A 12,421-nucleotide genomic window follows, 5' to 3' on the forward strand; every position below is an offset into this window, starting at 1 on the left:
TCCTGCGCCGCTCTCCGAGTCCGGCGGGGAGGAGGGCGCGTGCCACCTACCTGTCTCCCGCTCCCCTGGCTTTCGCCGACGCTCCTCCGCTCCACTTCGGCCCGGCCTAAGCGGAAAGGAGCTGCCTGGGACTTTGCATAGTTACGGTTCCCTTTCTGTCATTTCCTTCTCTCTAGCCAGCGGGGAAACTGAGGTTCCCCAGGGAGAAGCGACTAACTTGCCCAGTATCACACTGCTGGGGTGGGGGTAGAGCGACACAGAGGCGCTCGACAAGAGGGTTGGAGAAAATGATTAATCTTGTCCCTTATAATGTGGTTTTGATTAGGCAGATCAGAGTGAGCTGGGGTGCAGGGATTCGGGGAAATGTTCTTGTTCCCAAACTACTCTGACGTTACTTTAAATATATAAAAATATATATATAATATGTATGTATAACTTTTTTCAACAATGAACAAAGAAAATGCCTTCGGCAAAGCTCCACTAGGGAAAGTGTTCCTGCTCAAATAGTCCCTAAAAGATTTAAACTAAGGAAGGCGGGTCAGGAACCTGGGATCCTGCATTCCAGGGTTCAGCGTTGGTGGCGGTGGGGTGTCGGGGTGACCGCACCGCTAACAGCGCCCCCTAGAGGCCACCAGGCACTTTTTTTCAGGTTGGCTCAAGACAGCTTCTTCGTGGGTTTCATTATTACACAAATACCCACTGATTGAACGCCGACTACACGCTGGCCTCGGGGGCTCCAGCGGACAGAAGCCGGACCCACTGCCTGGTCCTCATCATCTCCAAAGGCTACGCTGGGAATCCAGTTCCGCGGGGCTCTAGCCGGCTTCCCAGGGCCTGCGCCCCCACACTTGGGACCCTCCTGTACGAATCCTCTCCCTGAGCCCCCTGGGCCTCTGCCCCCTGGGCCGCGGAGCCCACAGCTGCGGAGATGCCAATGTGCGAGATACACAAACATAAACATTGCGCCACCGGGCTGGGGTGCAGAGTCAGGAACATTCTGTGGTTTCTTCCCCCCTCCTGGGGGAGGGGTTTTCCTGGCCAGCCTATGTTCTTGCTGTGGATTGTATCACCAGAGGCAACTTCTGCTTTTGCCTCCTTTACCACGTATGTTCTCACATTCGAGAACTTTCCCCCTGGATCCTTCTAGAAACTCAGGGCACTGAGTGCTTTTTTTTAAAGGGCGTTTTCTACCTTCCTTTGAACATTGGTCGATGACAACAAAGTCCTCAGATAAGAGCAACACCCTCCCTATAGCTCAGAGAGAGAAAGAAGAAAAATATTATTTGTTTATTCTACTTATTCAGCAGAGGACCTCGACATATTTTGGGGATTGAATCATAGAATGTTACAGCTGCTGTCTTTCCACTGCATACCAACTTGATTTGTCCAATTTTTTTTTTTAAGCAAGAGCTTCTGTAACACCTTCCCCTACCCAAATTTTTCGAAAGAAAACATTTTCATACAAATCGAAGTTGGCACAGTCTAGCGCTGGATATGGGTGTCTGCGGGCCTCCTGCTTTTCCTCCGTCTCTTGCTGGAAAGACTCAAAGACCAGGCTCAAACCCATGCTGTCATTTCCCATCTGGGTGACCCTGGGCGATTCTGTCACTCTGTTGAGCCTCCACGCTGCCATCTGTACAATGGGTATATAACAGCTTACTTTGTGAGAAACGGTAGGTATAAGGAATCAAGTCCTATCCCACCCCTTCTTGTCATGATTCATTGAATTTCCTGGGTTTTCACTTCCCAGAAAGCAGTTCTGATGTCATCCCGCCACTTTGTGTTCTAGGGTCTGGCACCAGAACTGCACAGCAGAGGCTTAGAAAAGATATACAGTGATGTGGGTAGGCAGGGGCCCTGCTCAGAAGAACTCCCTCCTTGGTGCAGGCTGGCTTGTCAGGGCTGAGGTCAGTAGGCCACCTGCCCAGAGACTAGAGATAAAAGTGTAGCCAGTCAGGCCCCAGTCCCAGCATGGGGGGCTGCTTCTGAACAGGGACAGAGGCAATAAGAAATGGAATAATCTGGCCTCTGGTGAGTGTGCAAAGAATGCCAGGCTGGTGCTGTGGGCCTGGCTGGTGGAGGGGCTGGAGCATGATGATTCAGATGAGTTGACTCAGGGCCTTTCTGACCCAAGCTCTTCCTGATTCTTTCTTTCTTTTTTTTTTTTTTTTTTTTTTTTTTTTTACATGGGTTTTTTTTTTTTTTTTTTTTTTTTTTTTTTTTTTTTTTTTTTTAACCAGGGTCTCTGTGTAGTTCAGGCTGGCCTTCAACTCAAAGCAGTCCTCCTGCCTCAGCCTCTTGAGCGCTGGGATTATAGGTGTATGCCACCACAACCGGCTCTTTCTGTTTTAGAGCAGTTTAGGAATAAACCTGAAAAGCAGTGTGGGAACATGAGCAGGAACAGCCAAAGGCCTGGCTTGGACTCACCACCTTCGCCCTGTGGCCTTGAGTAAGTCACTTCAGCTTGCTGTGACAGATGGAGAGAATAGTGACATTTACTTCAAGAGGCTGCGAGAGAGACACTAGCCTACAAGCCCTGACCTAATGCTGCCCTCCAAATTGACTGTTTTTTGTTTGTTTTTGTTTGTTTGTTTTTTTCAGACAGGGTCTCACTATGTAGTTGAGATTGACCTGGAACTCACTACGTAGCCCAGGCTGGTCTGGAACTCACAGCAGTCCTCCTGCCTCAGCCTCCTGAGTGCTGGGATTACAGGCATGCACCACCACGCCCGGCCTCCAAGTTGACTTTGAATCACAGGGAATGAAAGGTAGAGCTTCTACTAGTGATAATCGCACATGGCCATAGCACACAGTCTGTGACCTTGGGCAAGCAGCCTAGTATTTCTGAGCCTCAGTTTCCCCATTTGTAAACTGGAAATTAATATCCATCTATGACTAAGTAAAACTGAGAAGAGGCCTGATGTGTCCCTCGGTCACACCTTGTCTTGCAGAACCCACAGCTTGTTTACCATCTCTCCTGTGTTGGGTGGTGATTCCTCTTCTTGCTCAGTAACCTTCTATGACTCCCTATGTCCCACCAAAGCTGCCACTCCAGGGCTCCCTTGGCTGTCTGGATCAGTCTTTCCTTCTCTGGGAGTTTCCTGTGTGTTCCTCACCAGGCCTGTTTTCCTTGACAGTTCCTCTTTGCTCATGCTGTTCCACCTCTCCCTGCCAGAAAGCCAGCTATTCTAGGCCCCGCTGCTCTCTTTTCCCGTCCTCTAAGACCCAGCACAAATGCTGTCTGTGTGAAGACTCTTGGTTTCTCTAGCCTCTCCCTCTTCTGGGCTCTGGAGGACCTGGTGGCGTATTCTGATCATGTGAAAGTCACTCAGATCTTTATCGTACTGTCCCTGGATTGCCAGCTTGTCAGCAAGGCAGGGACTGTGTTTTTCTCCTCGTCGGACTCTGCACTGGGGTGCCTTTGGTGCAGTGCCTGGCCCATAGTAGGCCCACCATCTGTGAAGTGGCAGAATTCTTTTAAACACACTGGTGGAAAGTGACACTAGAGAAGCGTAGATAGGGACACGTACTGAGGCTCTGCATGCCAGGTGTGCCACAGGGATTCTTTCATGAACTCATCAGTGATCCCGAGCAAGGAGACAGGCTCTGAGAGGAAATAGCCCAACGTCAGAGCAGATCCGGATAGTGAGTGTCAGAGGCAGACCCAGACCCAGAGCCTGTTCAACTTGAGAGATGGAGCCGGGCCCAGGCAGTGGCCATGTAAACCCTGCTCTGTGGGAGCCTCAGCTTCTGCGAGCCCCATGCCAGGCAGCACTAGCTGAGGCCTCTACCTCCCAGATGGCCTGGAGCTCTCCTTGCTGCAAAGGGGTCCCTGGCACCAGCCCTGGAGCCCGTGGAGCCTCTAGGAGCATCAAGTTAGGCCCAAGTGTCCCTGCCACCTCTCCGCAGGCATTCAGTGTTGAGCGACAGGCAGACTCAGTAGTCACTTTGGGCCCGTCCTGAGGGGCTGGCAAGAGGTGACTTCAACCTCCACTCCCAGGCATTAGGACAGAGCCAGTTGCTGTTGCCCAATCCTTGCAAACAGATTTTCACAGTCAGGCCTGAGAGAGGCTGTGGAGCTATGTTTTCTCACCCAGCCTCGTCTTTGGAGAGATGAGGGCCCAGAAAGGTTAAGCAACTTGTCCAAGGTCTCACAGTGTTCAGAACATTCTAGTTTTGGTCATGTGGTGTGAGCTGTGTATACAAACACTTATCATGGTTTATCTCTGGAGAGTGAAGCTGCTTTTATTATAGACATCTAAGTTAGATAGAAATTAAAACGCACTCAGAGAGGGACTGGGCCCCAAAGGAATCAATGCAAAAGACGAAACACATCAAAACTGAGGCTGGAGATACACCGGGAGAGAGACAGCAGTTTGCGCTCGTACTGTAATCAGCACCCGCTGGCCGGTGAGCCTACATGAGGCATCAGATGCATGAATGGGTTTCTTTTTCTTTTCTTTTCTTTTTTTTGAAACAGGGCCTCATTATGTATTTGAGACTGAACTGGAACTCACTATGTAGCCCAGCTTGGTCTCGAACTCACAGAGATCCTCCTGCCTCAGCCTCCCAAGTGCTGGGATTACAGGTGTGCGCCACCACGCCTGGCCATGTTTTAACATTTCTCAAAGTAGAGTGTGATTTAGAAGAAGAGGTATGTCATAGTTAATTGAAAGTAATTGACAGCATCTTTCTTTCATAATAGTCCATAAGAGTAATTAGTGTGGGTGCCTTAGAATTGATGGCATCTTAGATCCAGTAAATACATTCAAGGCCTGAGATGAAATTGCTATGGTCCCTTAATCCAGAGACATCCTAGCAGGGAGACAGGCTTACCAGCAAATAAGTAGACCCCAGGCACACAGTGTCAGTGTAGAAAGTGTGGAGCCCAGGAAAGAGGCTCTCACCCAGCCAGGAAGGAAGTCCACAGAAACAAGTATCTGCTTGGAGATGTACAGGCTGATGTGGAATCCAAGCGTCTGGAGGGAATGTCTCAGACAGGTAGGCCACTTTCCTGCTAGGAACCTTGGTTTCTTCCTCTGTAAAATGGTAATGATGTTATAGAGCTTCATTTGTTTGGGGAATAATATCCCCTAGAGACTCATTGTGGGCAGCAATCCCTGTCAGCCATCCCAGTCTCTTCACTAGCCTAGGAAGAGGGACTTGTTCCTTGTCTCTTGGTCCCCAGCAAAAACCTCCAAGCAAGGTTTGTGGGACAAACACATAAAGATGAGCCCAAGAGCCTGGGGACGGACCTGGAGCAGCAAGGCCTCAGTGACTCACACAGACCTCATTCCTGAACCAGAGACACAGTCTGCCAATGATGGCCCCAGGCCACACCCCACATGCCAGCTGGGGACTAATGGCTCAGTCAGAGGTGACAGCTCTCTGTTGATTCTTTTTTTCTTTCCAGAGTGTGAATTGAGATATGATTTCCTTTTCATAATTAGAAAACACTTAGTAATTAATGTTAGCAGGAGAAAATGAGGTCATACTTTGTCTATTCCGTACTACTCTTCCCTGGGGAAAGGAGGAAGAAAAGTTATCACCTGTGTGTGCAGAATCATATAGGTGAAGACTTAGAAATTTTGCCTTTGTGGGTGAGTTGTTGGAGTTTGTATTAATATTAATTGTTGATGTCTACGGAGCACTTGCTATGAGCCTCTGACTCCTTGCCGATTGCTTCGTATTCATTTCCTTCGTGTGATCATGTCACCAACCTTGTGAGGTAGGGACTCTTACCTCCTCCATGCGTAGAGATGGAGGAACCAAGGCCCAGAGAGCTTAACTAACGCCTCCAAAGGCATGTAGCAAGTGCTCTGTCGCTCCCCTTTTCAGTCTTTTGTCCTTATCTCTCCACAGCACGCAGCAGGTGTGGCATGAGGGTGGTATGTTGCACCATTTCACTTTTCATAGGATGATAATTTGTAAGGGAGCTGCTCTTAGGCCCCAAGGGAAAGGGAAAAGGTAATACACCCCCAACATGGGCTTTCTGCCTAGGCCTTCCTGACTCATTGAGCAGCATCGGACAAATGATTCATTCATTGGCCTTGACCTCAATGGGTTTGGCCACCCAATGGGAGTGAAGTCACACCTCTAGCACCCTGATACATTTGTGGCTTCGCTCATCCGACTCCACAGTAGGAAAGAAACAGGCCTGGGAAGACCTGTTTGGGGTCCGGGACAGGAAAACACACACATGCGTCTGATGTTCTTGGTGTGGCTGGGCTGCTCGCTTTTGGCCCAGGAGATCCTCTGAGGAGCCTGTAGGGCCAGCTAGGTTTGCCATGACAAAGTACCCCAGACTAGGTGGTTTAAACGAGAGACATTTATCATCTCACAGTGCTGGAGGCTGAAAGTCTGAGATCAAGGAGCTGGCAAGGCTGGTTCTCTGTGAGGGCTGTGAGGGAGAACCAGTTCCGTGCTCCTGACCAAGCTTCTGGGGCTTGCTGGCTGTCTTTACTGTTTCTGGGCTTGTGGACGTATCACCCCATCTCTGCCTTCCTCCTCACACGGGGTTCCCACTGAGTGTGCCTTTGGATGTGAATTTTCCCTTTTCATAAGGACACCACTTGGTTGGATTAGGACCACCCTAATGACCACATTTTAACCTGAATACCTCCGTAAAGACCCATTTCCAGATAAGGTCACGGTACTGAGGGTTAGGACTTCAGTGTATCCTTTTGGGGGACACAATTCGACCCTTCCTAGGACCTGTGTCCCTAAAAAGACCCCTCCATATGCAGTGACGGTATGCTCTGGGTTTGAGGAAAAACAATCCCTTGTTCTTGGACCGTGTGGCTCAGTGCCACAAAGATGTTCCTTTGCCCCAGTAAATGTAACCATCCAACATGACTCTCATGAAAATAGCAAGGATGAGTGGTTTTGTTTTGGTTTAGTTTTTTTTTTTCCTGGAGATATACAAGCTGATTCTGAAGTTGATAGGAATAAACAACCAAAAATAGCCAGGAAAATGAAAAAAAGAACTGCAGTGAAGTGGGCAGAAGCCCTACCAGACAATAAATCATGTCACAAAGCCTTTGTAATTAAAATGCTGTAATTAGAAATACGTATAGCCAGGCAGTGCAAAGGAACGCAACAGAAATCCAGAAAGGCACCAAGTATGGAACTTTGGTAATGGCATCTCAAATCACTGGGACACAATAGGCTTTATTATTTTTTTTAAGAGTAGGAAAATTTATTGGGGAATAGGACCAACTCCCCAAATGGGTTGTCAATGAGCCCACCTCTCAGAAAGTTTTATAGAGCAAAATCACAAGGTGGGTACAATGTGGATCAAAACTATAATCAACCAATAAGACTGTAAGTAAGCAATTGTATGCATACTGGCAGGCACACTTTCGCTGCATGTGGCAATGAGAGGAGTCCTCTTTGAGACACAGGTCCTAGGAAGGGTCGAATTGTGTCCCCCAAAAGGATACACTGAAGTCAACCCTCAGTTTCTTTGAGACACAGGTCCTAGGAAGGGTCGAATTGTGTCCCCCAAAAGGATACACTGAAGTCCTAACCCTCAGTACCGTGACCTTATCTGGAAATGGGTCTTTACGGAGGTATTCAGGTTAAAATGTGGTCATTAGGGTGGTCCTAATCCAACCAAGTGGTGTCCTTATGAAAAGGGAAAATTCACATCCAAAAGCACACTCAGTGGGAACCCCGTGTGAGGAGGAAGGCAGAGATGGGGTGATACGTCCACAAGCCCAGAAACACTAAAGACAGCCAGCAAGCCCCAGAAGCTTGGTCAGGAGCACGGAACTGGTTCTCCCTCACAGCTTTGCCCTTCCGCAAGGGCAAAGGGATGACCCCATTAACCTTGATCAGTAATCTACGGTTTTTGTCTTGTCTTTAGTCTTAGTTTTAGACTTAGTGAGAGGGAGAGAATTAGTGAGATAATGATTTATTTACACAGGAATAAAAGGATAGTACCAATAATTTTAAAGTTCTGTCTATCCCTTAGAGAAGTATGTAAATCCGGCCACTGTGACTTTAATCTTCTTTAGATTAGTTCCAATGTGCTCGCATCTTCTGCTCTGACTCCCTTGAGGGTCTAGCCCCGTCTGACTGCCTATAATAGTTGTATACAATTTAGCTGTCTGTAATATTCCCCTCTCTGAAGACATATCCCTAACTGCAGTTAGAGGAGAATGGACGTAGTTTCCATCTAGCTGCTTCGAGTGGAGAGGGGTCATGGGACTCTACTGTCCCAGAAATACTGGAACAGTTGAACAAGCATTTAGCTAAAAGGTAAAAGTGAATTCATACGTCACAGAAAACACTTGGATAAACCCCAGATGGACCAGAGATCCAGGTTTTGAATGAAAACCTTACAACCTGTAAAAGAAAATGCGAGGTATTCCTTTATAATAGAGGACATTTTAAGTCTATTTAAGTATCAAAACCCAGAAACAATAAAAGAAAAGTCCTGACAAATTCAACTACATAAAAATTAAAATAATTTTTAAGTGAACTTCTTCATGCTAAAAACTTCCCTAAGCAAAAGGCAAATGGGAAGAGAGATTTGTAACTTATGATATAGCTGATTTTGTCAACAGTTAAAAGAGTTCTTAAAAATGGAGGTTTAAAAAAAAGCCCCCAAATGACTTAAAAATGGACAAAAACCATGAGCAAGTAGCTCATGGACTGCATATTAGTGACCTTGTGGAATGTTTACTTTGGTGGTTGCTTAGGAGAATATCTTACCCTTCGGAGCTGCATGCAGGAGTATTCATCAAAGAAGGAACAACATGTTGACAACTTGCTCTCAAATGGCTCAGGAAAAAGAAGATACATCTACAAATAAATTCAGTAAATATGGGAAAATATTAATTACTGAGTTGATGTGCTGTTCATGAGGGACAGCATGGATCAAACTGGAGAACACCATGCTGAGTGAAGTAAGACAGGCACAGAAAGAGAAGTACTGTGCGATTTCACAGAAGTCAAACTCATCAAACCAGAAAGTAAAATGGTGGTTGCCAGGAGTCGAGAAGTGGATGAAATGGGAAGTTGTTGGTCAAAGCATATCAAGTTTCAGTTTTGTAGGATGAGTAAGTTATTATTAACCATGGTTAATAGTAATATGAAGTTGAAATATGCTAAGAAAGTACATTTTAGGTGTTCTCACCACACACATACACACACACACACACACACACACACACACTCACAAACCGATAATCACGTGAGGTGATAAACATACATGTTAATTCTCTTGAATGTGGTAACCATTTCACAATGTTTATGTATATCAAAACATTGCATTGTACACCTTAGATATAAGCTCTTTTGTCAATTATATTTCAATAAAGCTGGAAGGGAAGGGAGGGTGTTCATGAATGGTGTTCTTTTAGTCTTTACATCTGAAACTTTTCGTAATAAAGAGCTGGATCCAGTCTCATGGCCTCAGGGTGACTTCAGGGTAAAATGGAAGCTGTTGATGGGACAGACAGCAGTAATCATTAGCACGACCCATTGCTTAATGTGGGTGCTGGATCTTTTTCAACAGCCAACGAGTTAATCTTCATACAGTCCCCATGAGGAAGTCCTCATTTATAGGCAAGGATACTGAGGGCCCATAATGATAACTCTGCTCAATCCAAGGCTATGTGAAGCTGCCCTATCTCTGCTGGATGATTTCCATCTGATGTGTGAGCCAGTCCCTGAGTCATGAACAAAGTCTAGACCCAGGAAACAATCATTATTCCTTTTGCTTAAGAAATAAACCAAGGCAAATAAATAATAAATAAACCGGAGGAGTGGCTCAGTAATAGAGCACCCATTTAGGTGAAAAGCCCTGGGTTTTATTCCTGGCAAACATGCCAAAAAAGGTAATAAATTACACTAAGTTTCCTTGATAAACCCCAAAGAGTTAATAGAGCCAGATGGGGTGGTACATGCCTGTAATCTCAGCACTAGGGAGGCTGACACAGCAGGACCACCCAAAAGTTCAAGGCCAGCTTGGACTACACAGGGAGATCCTATCTCAAAAGTGGGGTGGGATAATAGAGATCTTCCTGATGCATCTTATTGGCACTAACCTTAAACAAGGGCTATCTATTCTCTTATTGAGACTCAGAGATTCCAAACACTACTGAAGGATCAAGAATAACAAGGAGACTGTAACAAAGCAATTCTGAAATTTAATGATTGGTTTGGCAGTTTATACACAGTCAGTGGGAAGGTATAGGCTGAAGATATAGAAGGAAAAACCAACTCAACCTAACTCACTTTCTCCTACTGTACTGTCACAACATAGATCACCTCTGACCCCAGATTTGTGGGGAGGGGACTGTTCCCTACTCACCAAGGAACTAAGCAATTGTGCAGCGGGCGCCAGCTGGCTGTTCTCCAATCCCCTTCGTGTCTGACACTGTTTACCTTGAGAAAGTGTCAGATCTCAGAGGTTGAGCGCTCAGTCCCCCAAGACTCCCCCCTTTATATGCTGATCACAGGCCCCATGTTTTACCCATGCTTCTGTGGCCAGCCAGTATAATTGGAGTCCCACAAATCCTCCCTTATGTTCCATTAATTTGTTTGAAGAGCTCACAGAACTCAGGGAAACACATTTACCAGTTGATTGCAAAGAATGCTTTAGAGGGTGCATGAGAAGAGATGCATGGGGTTAGATGTGAGGAGAGGTACGGACCCCTCATTTCCCTTCTAGGAATCTCTGGCTGGCTGTCCAAAAGTTCATCAAACCCTGTCGTTTTGGGGTTTTGTGGAGACTTCACCGTATAGGTGGGATGGAAGCACGGACAACTGTGTGGACATGTGACTGCACATAAAGGGTCGGATCTGATGCTAACAGACAAAGACATGCCTGTGTGGATTCTTGTTGATCTCTGTGTAGCCTTCCTTCTGCCCAGGTATGGAGCAGGATGCTTCTGAACTAGGGTTGAAAGACCTGCTATCAATTTCTTTAAAGGCCCACTTCAAGACAGTAAGGGGAAAGATTAGTTTCTATGACTGTGCCTTAGGCAACAGAAATACTAGTTTCTATGGCCTCTCTCTTAGAGAGAGAACCATGGACAAAACCCATATCATGGTATCACATAATAGGCCTGCAAATTGAGGCCGATTAACAAAAGAGAATAGTTGAAGCAAAATTCAATAACTTTCAAAGAGAATTTAACAGTGTAGAGTGCTTGCAGCATTAAAAAGGTAAAAAGCACATGGTTCGCAGTGTAAAAAGAAATAGTCAACAAAAAACAAACAAAATAAAATCAAAAAAACGCCAGGCATGGTGGTGCATGCCTGTAATACCAGCACTCAGGAGGCTGAGGCAGGAGGATCACTGTGAATTGGAGACCAGCCTGGGCTACGTAGTGAGTTCCAGGTCAGTCTCAACTACATAGTGAGACTGTCTCAAAAACCAAAAATCATGAAAAGAAATAGTGCGGCCCTGCCTCCATGCCCAGATTCAAATCCCTGCACTACTAGTAACCTCAGAGGACAATTGGGAGCAGTCACATAAGGCTTCCTCACTCCAAAATGGACCTGCCAGTGGCCTCTCCCCCAGGACTCTCTAGAGGAAGAAGTAATTGACTTGCTACTACAAACCCACAAAACCCTTGGAGAGTTGGGGTGCTCTGAGCAACTACCTCTCTCCCTCCCTCCTCTTTTTAGAGGATCCACGCTATGCCAAGCCTATGTGGGGCATTGGGGACAATAAAATGAGCAGCATAGCACCCCAGCCTGGGGCTGCCCATTGTCCAGCAAGGAAAAGACACATACAAAAATGATCTCAGCACTCAGGAAGCCAAAAACAAAGGCAGGAGGAGGCACCCAGCTCAGGTGGGAAGACAGAAGTGGGAAAGGTGAGCTGAGTATTTTTAAAGGGTATTATTTGCTCAGCAGCCCTTACTGCCTACTCATTCCTGGACTCTGGGATCAGCCCTGGTCCACCTTGCTTCTCGGGTAAAATCCAGGTAACTGAGGAAAGACAAAGTGACCCCTGCTTCTCAACCCTCCATATGGCCAGCACGTCATAGGAGGGAAAGGGGTCAACTAGTGAATAGTAAGGGAATAATAATAAGGTAAAACTTTATAACACACATACCAAAATATATACAATGTGTATATATTATACAGTTATTCCTCAGTATCATGTGAGATGGGTTCCAGGACCTCCACAGACAGGGAAACCCTTAAGTCCCTTATATGAAATGGTATAGTATTTGCAAAAGACCTACATACATCCTCCTGTATACATTAAATCATCTGTAGATGACCATATATTCCTAGTACAATGTAGTAATCATTATACTGTACTCTCTAGGGAATAATGGCAAGGAAAAAATCTGCAAGTTTAGTACAAAGGCAACTTTTTTCCAAATATTTTTTTTTTATACAGTCAGTTGGATCCATAGAGCAGAACTCTTGGATATGGAGGGAAATATATATA

Source organism: Fukomys damarensis, unplaced genomic scaffold, assembly GCF_012274545.1.
Source record: "Fukomys damarensis isolate Sample0158 unplaced genomic scaffold, DMR_v1.0_HiC HiC_scaffold_9, whole genome shotgun sequence".
Lineage (NCBI taxonomy): Eukaryota > Metazoa > Chordata > Mammalia > Rodentia > Bathyergidae > Fukomys > Fukomys damarensis.